Here is a 13,216-nt window from a genome sequence, read left to right on the forward strand (position 1 = left end):
GACAGCAGCCCAACTCCCCTCACTGCCCTGCCCTCATGCCCTCCCTTTACCGCAACCCCACCTCAGTTCTTCAGGGAAAGGCGCAAAGGGCAGCAATGAAGAGGAGATGCTGACTCAGTTCCACATCTGGCCCCATTTTAGGGAGGTTTGATCCAAGAATAAGAGGTTCTGGATCCTAGTGACGGAGACCAACCCTGCTCTTAACCAGTGGGCCCTTCTCAGAGGGAGGCCTCAGCCACATCTCTTTGAGGCTCTTTACCACATATCACTCCCTGATTATGGTTACAGCCTTCCTTGGGAGACCCTCGTACATCCCTCAGTGGGCTAACCATAGCTCTTGCTGATGACGAAACACAAGAACCCACCTGTCTTCCCTGGCCCTGGGGGGCACAGCGAAGAGTGAGACTTCACAGCCTCTGCCCTGGTGAGCACAGTGGGTCTGGCCTCTTCCTCCTTCACTCTGAAGTTCCCACAGGATGCTGTGTTTCCATGTCCTCTCTCAGAACCACTGCCAGATGTCCCAGCCCCCCTCTTCACCTGTGGATGCCACCTGTGGATCCAAACCCAAATTTCCACTAAACCACCCCACCTATAGGCTGAGGAGCAGCCTACTATAAATAACATTACCATTTCCATGTACTACCTAAAGGGACCTAAAGGGAGACAGCCGGAATTCTGTATGACTGGTAAATCGTCACGAGAAATTTTTACAACGAGAAGCTGGAATGTTAAACAGCAAGTTGAACTGCTGAAGCCAAGGCAAAAGCAAGAAGACTGGAAGATATTCAGCACAAATGCTAATAAGGCCAGAATCTGCCCTTTGAACACACAGACACAAACTGGTCTGTGAGCTAAGCATCCAAGTGGGTATTTTGCAATGGACCCCACAGTTGGCACTCATGCTCCTCAACACCCAGACTCTTCCAGTTTTTCAACAACAGAATGAAGATTTGGGGAGAAAAGGAACATTAACCATTAAATTGTCATTTTATAAATGATGAAACTGAGGCTCAGAGAAGTACAGTAATAAATCATGGTCTCTGGTGAATATATTGACCGGGGTAACCTCCACTCTAATGACATAGAGCTACAGTTTAAAAGAATTTTTTTTTTTACTTAAGTTTTCTACAAAAGGTGTCCTGTGCTCTAACTGGAAAAGTTCCCTTAAAAAGTGGTTGTTCATCTTCTATGCGTCCTGGGTGCCTCTGACAATTTACTGAAAGCTGTGAATTCACTCCCCAGAAAGCGAGGGCACAAATATAAGTTTGGATATTATTTTAAAAGCTCATCCTTGTAGCCTCTAGCAGTCCCTGAGCCACAGCTAAATAGATTTATTTTAAAGTCTTAGCTGTGCACAGTGCAACATGGCCCCAATTAGCTTCACAGCCACAGCACCGAAACCTGAACACATCCTACAAGAGGAAACTGTATACATAACAAGTGAAAAAATGATTACATTGCTGTTTTTCAGCATTTCAATCAAAGCATGAAAATACAGTCAGCATGCATGTGCAGGTTATAATAAAAAGTGTTTATCAACCCAATACCACAGTACAGCCAGATGATATCAACACACAGGGTTCCAATCTTTTCTAACAAATGGGCCCCTGCACTAAAAATACCCTAAAGAGACATTGCAAGAATCATTAGCTTCTCCCTACCTGCGGCAGAAACTTTCACAGCTTTGCCACATTCAGTTACAAGAAGGCATAGAAAACGTTTACACTATTTATTGTCATTTAAACATTTGCAATTTCCTATGCTCTCTCTTCCCACCTAAAGGAAAGACAGCGCAATGTTAGTACATTGCAGCATTAGTTACTGAGTTTCTAATAATACAATGTGCATTGGAAGGAAACCCACTGCTGTCCAGTCGATTCCAACTCAAAGCGACCCTGTAGGACAGAGTAGAACTGTTCCATAGAGTTTCCAAAGCTGTAATCTTTATGGAAGCAGACTGCCACATCTTTCTCCCTTGGAGCAGCTGGTGGGTTCAAACCTTCAACCCTTCAGTTAGCAGCCCAGTGCTTTAACCACTGTGTCACCGGGGCTCCTCGTTAGAAGGAAAAGACTATCCAAAAACTTGCCTGCTCTTTTAAGGGTCTGTAAATTCTTCTTTCAACTCTGAGGCCCTGAATTTCTGATGGAAAACGGAATCCGTGTCCAGCATGCGTTCTTCCCTGGGTGACCTCTGTGTGCTCCAAGGCCTGCCCCTGCCTGTTTCACACCAGCACTCTGAAAGTGGAGCAGCGAAGACCATACGGTAACAAGAGCCGGCTCCACCGCAAATAGCAACGGTCCTGCCACGAGTGAAAGCCCAAATATAGACCTGCTGAGGCTGCCTTGCCACTTCGCTGCTCAAGTGTCGCCAGAGAAGGTCACATGCCATGCCCTGAGTCCTTGCATTTATTGCCGGCAGCTGGCTGGGGGTAGTCACAACAGGGCCAGGAGGGCTACTTGCAGGTGAAAGCCCTTCCACCTGTGCTTCTTCCACCTGGGCATTCTGAAGGTCTTTTCCCAAAATCTTTTGAACAAACACAACTCTGGAGGTAATCAAAAGCAACCTTTTTTTTTTTCCCCTCCGGTCATTCCTTTAAAGTTTACTCAGGGTAGAAATCTTCCCCTCCCATCATGAAAATCCAGTGGACCCCAGTCCTAGGGTCACATTGTTATAGTCTCCATTCAGTAACTGAATGTCCAGTCCGATATATTCTTCAAAACGCCAAGCTTGGTTTAGCCGGCATCAAAATCTTCCCGCCTCCCCATCTGGGAGCCTGCCCTGGGAAGGGGGAGTGAGGTTGGGCTTTTCCCCCCACCTCCTCCCCGAACTACTGGTGTGGACGCTGGGGCAGGAGGGCAAGCTGATTCTGCCGTGGGTGCAGGCTTCAGGCTCTCTGTGCCTTGCGGTTGCGTAAAGCTGACTCTCACGTGGAACTTCTGTAGTTCTCTGGAGATTCTCCTTGTGGAGACCTCTCTCCTGAAGTTCCCAGGATCAGGCCAGGAGACCCTCCATTCCAGTGAGGCAGAGCCCCTACAGTGCTGTATTAAGAATCCTGTTTTCACTCTTGACTGGAGGGGGGATGGGAAGATAGAGAGAGAGGGAAGACTGAAAGGGCTGACTCAATAGGGGGAGAGCAAGTGGGAGAAGGGAGTAAGATGTATGTAAACTTACATGTGACAGACTGATTGGAATGGTAAATGTTCACTTGAAGCTTAATAAAAATTAATTTAAAAAAATCTATAAAAAAAAAAAAAAGAATCCTGTTTTCTTTGCTTGGCTTCCTCCCTCACAGTGTTGTATTAGACGTCCTATTTCCTTTGCTGGGCTTCCTACCCCTCCCCCTAGCTTTGCATTTGAATCCTGCTTTTGCTTGGAGGTTACATGTAAATCCCATTGAGCCTGCAATTGTACCATTAAGAATGTTGCTGACATAATTTATATGAACTCCCTGCTGGTAAACCCCTTAAAAGTAACTTGTCTGCCTGCCTTTGGGGAGCAGTATTGGCAGCAGCAGCTCCAACTGACTCCTTCTCCTTTTACAGTGAAATAAAGGTGCTTTCCTGTTCTCCCACCTCAGTCTCTTGTTTGTTGGCCAGTACCAGTCATGCCGACCAAGAACCTCGGGTTTCCGCCAGGGAACACCGGAGGGTCCCTTGCATTCCTCCCTCAGGCCCTGGTGGGCCACCTCCAGGATCTCGTCAATGAGGTCTCCTCACCCCTGCAGATGGCCTGCTGGGTGGGATCTGGGTGACCCCTGGCTGGCGCTCTCCAGTTGCATGGCTTACATCTTGACCGCAGAAAACAGGCCCCATTCTGGCAAATCCTGGGATGCAGACTATTACCACAATTTCATGGGTCAGAGCCGCCTGCCACAGATAACCAATTCCTGAGACAGGGGTGAGGTGAGTAGCAAGAGCTTTAATGTGTATCAGTACACAGGAGGGGAATGATCTTCTTCAAACCCTGTCTCCCTCAAATGAAGACTGGCTCAAAGATTTACAACGCAAAATCACAGGTTTCAGGAACCTGTGGAATGTCATTCTCTCTTGGGGTGGTTCCAGTGATCACGGTCCCAAGGGAGTGACTAGTTTCCTGGAGCGGTTTCCATGGTCATGGTCCCAAGGTATTATCTCATCTGCCCAGGGGGTGACTGGTCTCCTGGGATGGTTTTGGTGGTCGTAAGACTTTCTTAGGTCATATCATTTGTTTTCACACTCTGAAAAGGACATTAGTCATTAGTAAGAATTCAACAAGGAAAAAGGAACTGAACAGTCGAGAATAAGTTTAGAAGAGAAAAAAATGGTATAGGTCCTGTTCATGTCGTGGACGAACAGCCTGTTCCAAGACGAGCCCAATGTAGTCACTTCTGGCTCTGCCACCAAAGCAGTCAACCTCTCATCCCAAGCCACCGTTGGCACAGCTGCAGGAAACACAGCGAGCTCTCTAAAGGGGCCCCTCGAAGATCCCCTAACTGGGCTTAGGGTTAGAGGTTGGCACCTTCAACCCTCACCCCAGTGTGACGACAGGTTTTTCCAGAGAAATCAACCCACCAGGCTCCCTCCCAAACATTCCCTCTTTTTCTCTATTCTGGCCCCTTTTTATTTTCTTCAATCAGCTGAGAGGTCCAAGAAGTATGAATCGGGTTCTGGACCATTTTCTTTGAAAATCTTGATGTGATGATTTAATCTTGGAATTTTGCATCTATTGCTTTTTGGGGCCTCAATCAAAATTTAATTTTTAAAAATACCATGACTGCAAAGTATCCTTATATAAAGTATTATAATATGTAATATCTATGTATATAAAAGACTAGATAAAATAGCAAAAGCAAAAAATTTTTTAAAGAGTTATGCAAAGGTGTATGTATAAAAATGTTCACTACAGCATTGTTTATACTGGCAGGAAACTGGAATTGATCTGTGTCTATCAATAGGGAATTAGTTAAATAAAATAAATCATGGTACAGCCATACAGCCTAAGGTTAATCCCCCAAAAAACAAAACCCGTTGCTGTAGAGTCGATTTCCACTCATAACGACCCCATATGACGGAGTAGAACTGCCCCATAGGGTTTCCAAGGAGAGGCTGGTGGATTTGAATGCTGACATTTTGGTTAGCAGCCGAGCTCTTAACCACTGTGCCACCAGGACTCCAGCTAGTATTGGCAAGTATTAAACGGAAAAATATAGATGACTATTTTTTTTTAATGTGGAAAATGCCTACAATATATTTTTAATGTGGAAAAAGGGTATGCAAAATATCATTATGGTATAATCATATGGTATGATACAGCTATGTACGTACATATACACCACACACATAAAATAAGAACAGAGTTTACCTCTTTTCAGTTATTTCCCTTTCTTCTTTATACTTTTGAAAGTATCTATTTTTATACTGCTCATATGTAACTTTTCATTATTTTAAAAAATCTTTTAATTTTTATTGTAAAAGCAAAATATGCTCTTTGGCTTTTAAAAAAGAGCAAATACTACAAAAGGACATAAACCATAAAATATAAATCAGTCATAAATCTGGTAACAACCACTACTAGGCTTGGTTTATATTTTTCCAGTTCTTTTTCTAAAAATATACAAACTTATTCCCCTCTCATACCCACAAAATAGAAATTACTTTCTATTTAATAATTATGAAAATAAATTAGGGAGGCGGAGGCAAGATGGCAGAATAGACAGACGCTTCCGTCGAGCCCTCTTTACAACAAAGACCAAAAAAACAAGTGAAATGGGTATATTTGTGACAAGCTGGGAGCCCTGAGCATCAAAGGCAAGCTTAGACAACAAACTGAGGGGCAGGGGAAGGAAGAGACCCTTCAGAAGCACAGAGGAGTTACCGGACCTGAATCGCGGGGAGCCCTCAGGCACCATTCCCGGAGCAGTGGTGGCAACAGCGGCAGCAGCGGCGGCGGACTAGTCCTAGCATTCGGCGGCAGTCTCCTCAGGGAGAAGCAGTGGCCACACAGCCCGCTCACACCTCCGGAACCTGAGGAGAACAGCGTGCTCTCGGCAAAAGCTGAGTACTTGCATACATTTTACCGCGCCCTCCCCCACCCCCAACCCAGCTTCAGCGGCTGAATCCCTAGGCCTGAGATAAACTCTGGTGAGCACCTGGAGCCGTCCTCCCAGCCTTGGGGAAGGAAAAAATTTCCAGCTGGGGGGAAAAGATAATTTGCTAGCTCCATTAACTGGGGGAGCTCAGGACGGAAGCGGCTCCTGTCCAGGCATAAACCGTCCGTGGACCTTGAGCACCTTTCCTTCTGCATGGACCTGTTTGGGCCTATTTCGGGAGAATAGGCCCTTGTTGGCAAACTCCAACCATTTCAGCAGTGCAGTGGAGAGGTGGGGGTTTGACATTTGACATTTCTTTGCCTATTAAACAAGGTCCTCACCTACCCACAACAGGGACCTAAGGACTGGTGGCTCCACTTGGGTCGCCCAGCCACCCGCGACAGGGGCCCAGGGATAACTGGTACCTCCCAGTCCTTACAACAAAATCGCTGGGTGCCCATGGTCCCTCTGCAGAGCCCGCCCACCAGCACGCTCTAGGGAACAGAGACGTGTTTTCCTCAGAGACACTTGGGGGTCGGTTTTCAGCCCACTGCCTTGTTCAGAGCGTGACCCCCTGCTGCAATCAGATACAGGTATATACGCCAATCATCCCTGCCACACTAAGACTGTAGGACAGAGCCTGTACCAAACACTTGATGATCAGCTACCTGGAAACCTGAGCTGAATTCATACAAGAAAACTGAATGGACTCCTATGCTGATATACCTGATAACAGCTCTAGCCAGCTGGGGACAGGACACCAGAGCTCCAAAGGCGAAAATAATCAAGCTAGCTCACTTAAGCAACCCATAGGGGTATACCAAAACAAAACAAAGCAAGCAGCTACGACACAGTAAGCAAGCATAAACTAATACAATAACTTACAGATGGCTTGGAGACAACAGTCAATATCAAGTCACATAAAGAAACAGGCCATGATCACCTCAACAGGCTCTCAAAACAAAGAATCCAGGGATCTTTTAGATGAAAGTGAATTCCTGGAATTACCAGATGCAGAATACAAAAGTTTAATATACAGAACCCTTCAAGACATCAGGAAGGAAATGAGGCAATATGCAGAACAAGCCAAGGAACACACAGATAAAGCAACTGAAGAACTCAGAAAGATTATTCAGGAACATAGTGAAAAGTTTAATAAGCAGGAAAAATCCATAGACAGACAGCAATCAGAAATTCAGAAGATTAACAATAAAATTACAGAAGTAGATAACTCAACAGAAGGTCAGAGGAGCAGAATTGAGCAAGTAGAACCTAGAATTTCTGAACTTGAAGATAAATCACTTGGCACTAACATATTTGAAGAAAAATCAGAGAAAAGAATTAAAAAAAAAATGAAGAAACCTTAAGAATCATGTGGGACTCTATCAACAGAAATAATCTACGAGTGACTGGAGTACCAGAACAGGGAGGGATAACAGAAAATAAAGAGAAAATTGTTGAGGATTTGTTGGCAGAAAACTTCCCCGATATTGTGAAAGATGAGAAGATATCTACCCAAGATGCTCATTGAACTCCACATAAGGTAGATCTTAAAAGAAAGTCACCAAGACATATTATAGTCAAGCTTGCCAAAACCGAAGATAAGGAGACAATTATAAGAGCAGCGAGGGATACAAGAAAAGTCACCTACAAGGGAGAGACAATAAGAATAAGCTTGGACTACTCGGCAGAAACCATGTGGGCAAGAAGGCAATGGGATGACATATTTAAAAAATTGAAGGAAAAAAATTGCCTGCCAAGAATCATATATCCATCAAAACTGTCTCTTAAATATGAAGGTGAAATTAAGACATTTCCAGATAAACACAAGTTGAGGGAATTTGTAAAAACCAAACCAAAACTACAAGAAATACTAAAGGGAGTTCTTTGGTTAGAAAATCAATAATATCAGGTATCGACCCAAGACTAGAACACTGGACAGAGCAACCAGAAGTCAACCTAGACATGGAAATCCAAAAAAAAAAAAAAGCAAGATTAAAAAAAAAAAAGCCCAACACAGGGTAACAGTGATGTTATTATATAAAAGAAGACAACATTAAAATAATAAAGAGGGACTAAGAAATGTAATCATACATCTTCCACATGGAGAGGAAGATATGGCAATAGAAAGAAATAAAAGTTAGTTACAAATTTAGAAAAATAAGGGTAAATAATAAGATAACCACAAAGGAGACAAACTATCCTACTCATCAAAATAAAATATAAGGGAAAAATATAGACTCAGCAGAAACAAAATCAACAACAACAAATATGAGGAAAGGACAATATACAAAGAAGATCTACTCAGCACATAAAATCAAGTGGGAAAAAGAAGCTGTCAACACACAAAGACATCAAAATGATAGCACTAAATTCATACCTATCCATAATTACCCTGAACGTAAATGGACTAAATGCACCAATAAAGAGACAGAGAGTGGCAGAATGGATTAAAAAACAAGATCCGTCTATATGCTGCCTACAAGAGACACGTCTTAGACTTAGAGACATAAACTAAAAGTCAAAGGATGGAAAAAAATATATCAAGCAAACAACAATCAAAAAAGAGCAGGAGTGGCAATATTAATTTCTGACAAAATAGACTTTAAAGTTAAATCCATCAGAAAGGATAAGGAAGAACACTATATAATGATTAAAGGGACAATACACCAAGAAGATACAACCATATTAAATATTTATGCACCCAATGACAGGGCTGCAAGATACATAAAACAAACTCTATCAGCATTGAAAAGCGAGATAGACAGCTCCACAATAATAGTAGGAGACTTCAACACACCACTTTCGGTGAAGGACAGGACATCGAGAAAGAAGCTCAATAAAGACACGGAAGATCTAAATGCCACAACCAACTTGACCTCATAGACATATACAGAACACTCCACCCAACAGCATCCAACTGTACTTTCTTTTCTAGTGCACATGGAACATTCTCTAGAATAGACCGCATATTAGGTCATAAAGCAAGCCTTAGAAGAATCCAAAATATTGAAATATTACAAAGCATCTTCTCTGAACGTAAGGCCATAAAAGTGGAAATCAGTAACAGGAAAAGAAATCAAACACTTGGAAACTGAATAATACCCCGCTCAAAAAAGACTGGATTATAGAAGACATTAAGGATGGAATAAAGAAATTCATAGAATCCAATGAGAATGAAAACACTTCGTATCAGAACCTTTGGGACACAGCAAAAGCGGTGCTCAGAGGCCAATTTATATCAATAAATGCACACATCCAAAAAGAAAAAAGGGCCAAAATCAAAGCATTATCCCCACAACTTGAACAAATAGGAAGAGAGCAACAAAAGAAACCCACAGGCATCAGAAGAAAACAAATAATAAAAATTAGAGCTGAACTAGATGAAATAGAAAACAGAAAAACAATTGAAAGAATTAATAAGACCAAAAGCTGGTTTTTTGAAAAACTCAACAAAATTGATAAATCATTGGCCAAACTGACAAAAGAAAAGCAGGAGAGGAAGCAAATAACCCGAATAAGAAATGAGATGGGCGATATTACAACAGACCCAAATGAAACTAAAAGAATCATATCAGATTACTATGAAAAACTGTACCCAAACAAATTTGAAAACCTAGAAGTAGTTGAATTCCTAGAAACACACCACCTACCTAAACTAACACAAACAGAGGTAGAACAACTAAATAGACCCATAACAAAAGAAGAGATTGAAAAGGTAATCAAAAAACTCTCAACAAAAAAAAGCCCTGGTCCAGACAGCTTCACGGCAGAATTTACCAAACTTTCAGAGAAGAGTTAACACCACTACCACTAAAGGTATTTCAGAGCAAAGAAAAGGATGGAATACTACCAAACTCATTCTATGAAGCCACCATATCCCTGATACCAAAACCAGGTAAAGATACCACAAGAAAAGAAAATTATAGACCTATATCCCATGTAGATGCAAAAATCCTCAACAAAATTCAAGCCAATAGAATTGAACAACATATCAAAAAAATAATTCACCAGGACCAAGTGGGATTCATACCAGGTATGCAGGGATGGTTCAACATTAGAAAAACAATGTAATCCACCACGTAGATAAAACAAAAGACAAGAATCACATGATTTTATCAATTGATGCAGAAAAGGCATTTGACAAAGTTCAACACTCATTCATGATAAAAACTCTCAGCAAAATAGGAATAGAAGGAAAATTTCTCAACATAATAAAGGGCATTTCTACAAAGCCAACAGCCAACACCACCCTAAATGGAAAGAGCCTGAAAACATTCCCATCGAGATCGGGAACCAGACAAGGATGCCCTTTATCACCACTCTTATTCAACATTGTGCTGGAAGTCCTAGCCAGAGCAATTAGGCTAGATAAAGAAATAAAGGGCATCCAGATTGGCAAGGAAGAAGTACAAGTATCTCTATTTGCAGATGACATGATCTCATACAGAGAAAACCCGAAGGAATCCTCCAGAAAACTACTGAAACTAATAGAAGAGTTTGGCAGAGTATCGGGATACAAGATAAACATACAAAAATCAGTTGGATTCCTCTATATCCACAAAAAGAACATTGAAGAGGAAATCACCAAATCAATGCCATTTACAGTAGCCCCCAAGAAGATAAAATACTTAGGAATAAATCTTACCAGAGATATAAAAGACTTATACAAAGAAAACTACAGTACGCTTCTGCAAGAAACCAAAAGAGACTTACATAAGTGGAAGAACGTACCTGGCTCGTGGATAGGAAGACTTAACATTATAAAAATGTCTATTCTACCAAAAGCGATCTAAACATTTAATGCAATTTCGATCCAAATCCCAACGACATTCTTCAATGAGATGGAAAAACAAATCACCAATTTCATTTGGAAGGGAAAGAGGCCCAGGATAAATAAGGCATTACTGAAAAAGAAGAACAAAGTGGGAAGCCTTATTTTACCTGATTTTAGAAACTATTATATGGCCACAGTAGTCAAAAGAGCCTGGTACTGGTGCAACAACAGATACTTGGACCAATGGAACAGAATTGAGAATCCAGACATAAATCCATCCACGTATGAGCAGTTGATATTTGACAAAGGCCCCAAAACAGTTAAATGGGGAAAAGACAGTCTTTTTAACAAATGGTGCTGGCATAACTGGATATCCATCTGCAAAAAAATGAAGCAAGACCCATACCTCATTCCATGCACAAAAACTAACTCAAAATGGATCAAAGACCTAAATATAAAATCTAAAATGATAAAGAACGTGGAAGAAAAAACAGGGAAAATGTTAGGAGCCCTAATACATGGCATAAACAGTATAGAAAACATTATAAAGAACGTAGAAGAAAAACTAGATAACTGGGAGCTCCTAAAAATCAAACACTTATGCTCATCCAAAGACTTCACCAAAAGAGTAAAAAGACTACCTACAGACTGGGAAAAAGTTTTTAGCTATGACATTTCTGATCAGCGCCTGATCTCTAAAATCTATATAATACTGCAAAAACTCAACTGCAAAAAGACAAATAACTGAATTAAAAAACGGGCAAAAGATATGAATAGACACTTCACTAAAGAAGACATTCAGGTAGCTAACAGATATATGAAGAAATGTTCACGATCATTAGACATTAGAGAAATGCAGATCAAAACTACAATGAGATTTCATCTCTCTCCAACAAGGCTGGCATTAATCCAAAAAACACAAAATAATAAATGTTGGAGAGGCTGTGGATTGATTGGAACACTTCTGCACTGCTGGTGGAATGTCAAATGGTACAACCACTTTGGAAATCGATTCAGCGCTTCCTTAAAAAGCTAGAAATAGAACTACCATACGATCCAGCAATCCCACTCCTTGGAATATATCCTAGAGAAATAAGAGCCTTTACACGAACAGATATATGCACACCCATGTTTATTGCAGCACTGTTTACAATAGCAAAAACATGGAAGCAACCAAGGTGCCCATCAACGGATGAATGGATAAATAAATTATGGTATATTCACACAATGGAATATTACGCATCGATAAAGAACAGTGAGGGATCTGTGAAACATTTCATAACATGGAGGAACCTGGAAGGCATTATGCTGAGTGAAATTAGTTGCAAAAGGACAAATATTGCATAAGACCAGTATTATAAGAACTTGAGCAATAGTTTAAACTGAGAAGAAAACATTCTTTTGTGGTTAGGAGAGTGGGGAGGGAGGGAGGGTGGGAAAGGGGTACTCACTAATTAGATAGGAGATAAGAACTACTTTAGGTGAAGGGAAAGACAGCAGACAGTACAGGGGAGGTCAGCACAACTGGACTAAACCAAAAGCAAAGAAGTTTCCTGAATAAACTGAATGGTTCAAAGACCAGTGTAGCAGGGGCAGGGGTCTCGGGACCATGGTTTCAGGGGACATCTAAGTCAATTGGCATAAGAAAATCCATTAACAAAACACTCTGCATCCCACTTTGAAGAGTGGTGTCTGGGTTTTAAACACTAGCAAGCAGCCATCTAAGATGCATCAATTGGTCTCAATCCACCTGGATCAAAGGAGAATGAAGAACACCAAGGACACAAGGTGATTATGAGCCCAGGAGACAGAAAGGGCCACATGAACCAGGTACTACATCATCCTGAGACCAGAAGAACTAGATGGTGCCCAGCTACACCCGATGACTGCCCTGACAGGGAACACAACAGAGAACCCCTGAGGGAGCAGGAGAGCAGTGGGATGCAAACCCCAAATTCTCATAAAAAGACCAGACTTAATGGTCTGACTGAGACTAGAAGGACCCCGGTGGTCATGGCCCCCAGACCTTCTGTTGGCCCAGGACAGGAACCATTCCTGAAACCAACTCTTCAGACATGGATTGGACTGGTCAGTGGTTTGGAGAGGGATGCTGGTGAGGAGTGAGCTTCTTGGATCAGGTGGACACTTGAGTCTATGTTGGTATCTCCTGCCTGGAGGGGAGACGAGAGGGTGGAGCGGGTTAGAAGCTGGCGAAAAGGACAGGAAAAGAGAGAGTCGAGGGAGAGAGCGGGCTGTCTCATTAGGGGGGAGAGTAATTGGGAGTGTGTAGCGAGGTGTATATGGGTTTTTGTGCGAGAGACTGACTTGATTTGTAAACTTTCACTTAAAGCAAAATAAAAATTATTAAAAA

This window comes from Loxodonta africana, chromosome 13, assembly GCF_030014295.1.
Source record: "Loxodonta africana isolate mLoxAfr1 chromosome 13, mLoxAfr1.hap2, whole genome shotgun sequence".
NCBI lineage: Eukaryota > Metazoa > Chordata > Mammalia > Proboscidea > Elephantidae > Loxodonta > Loxodonta africana.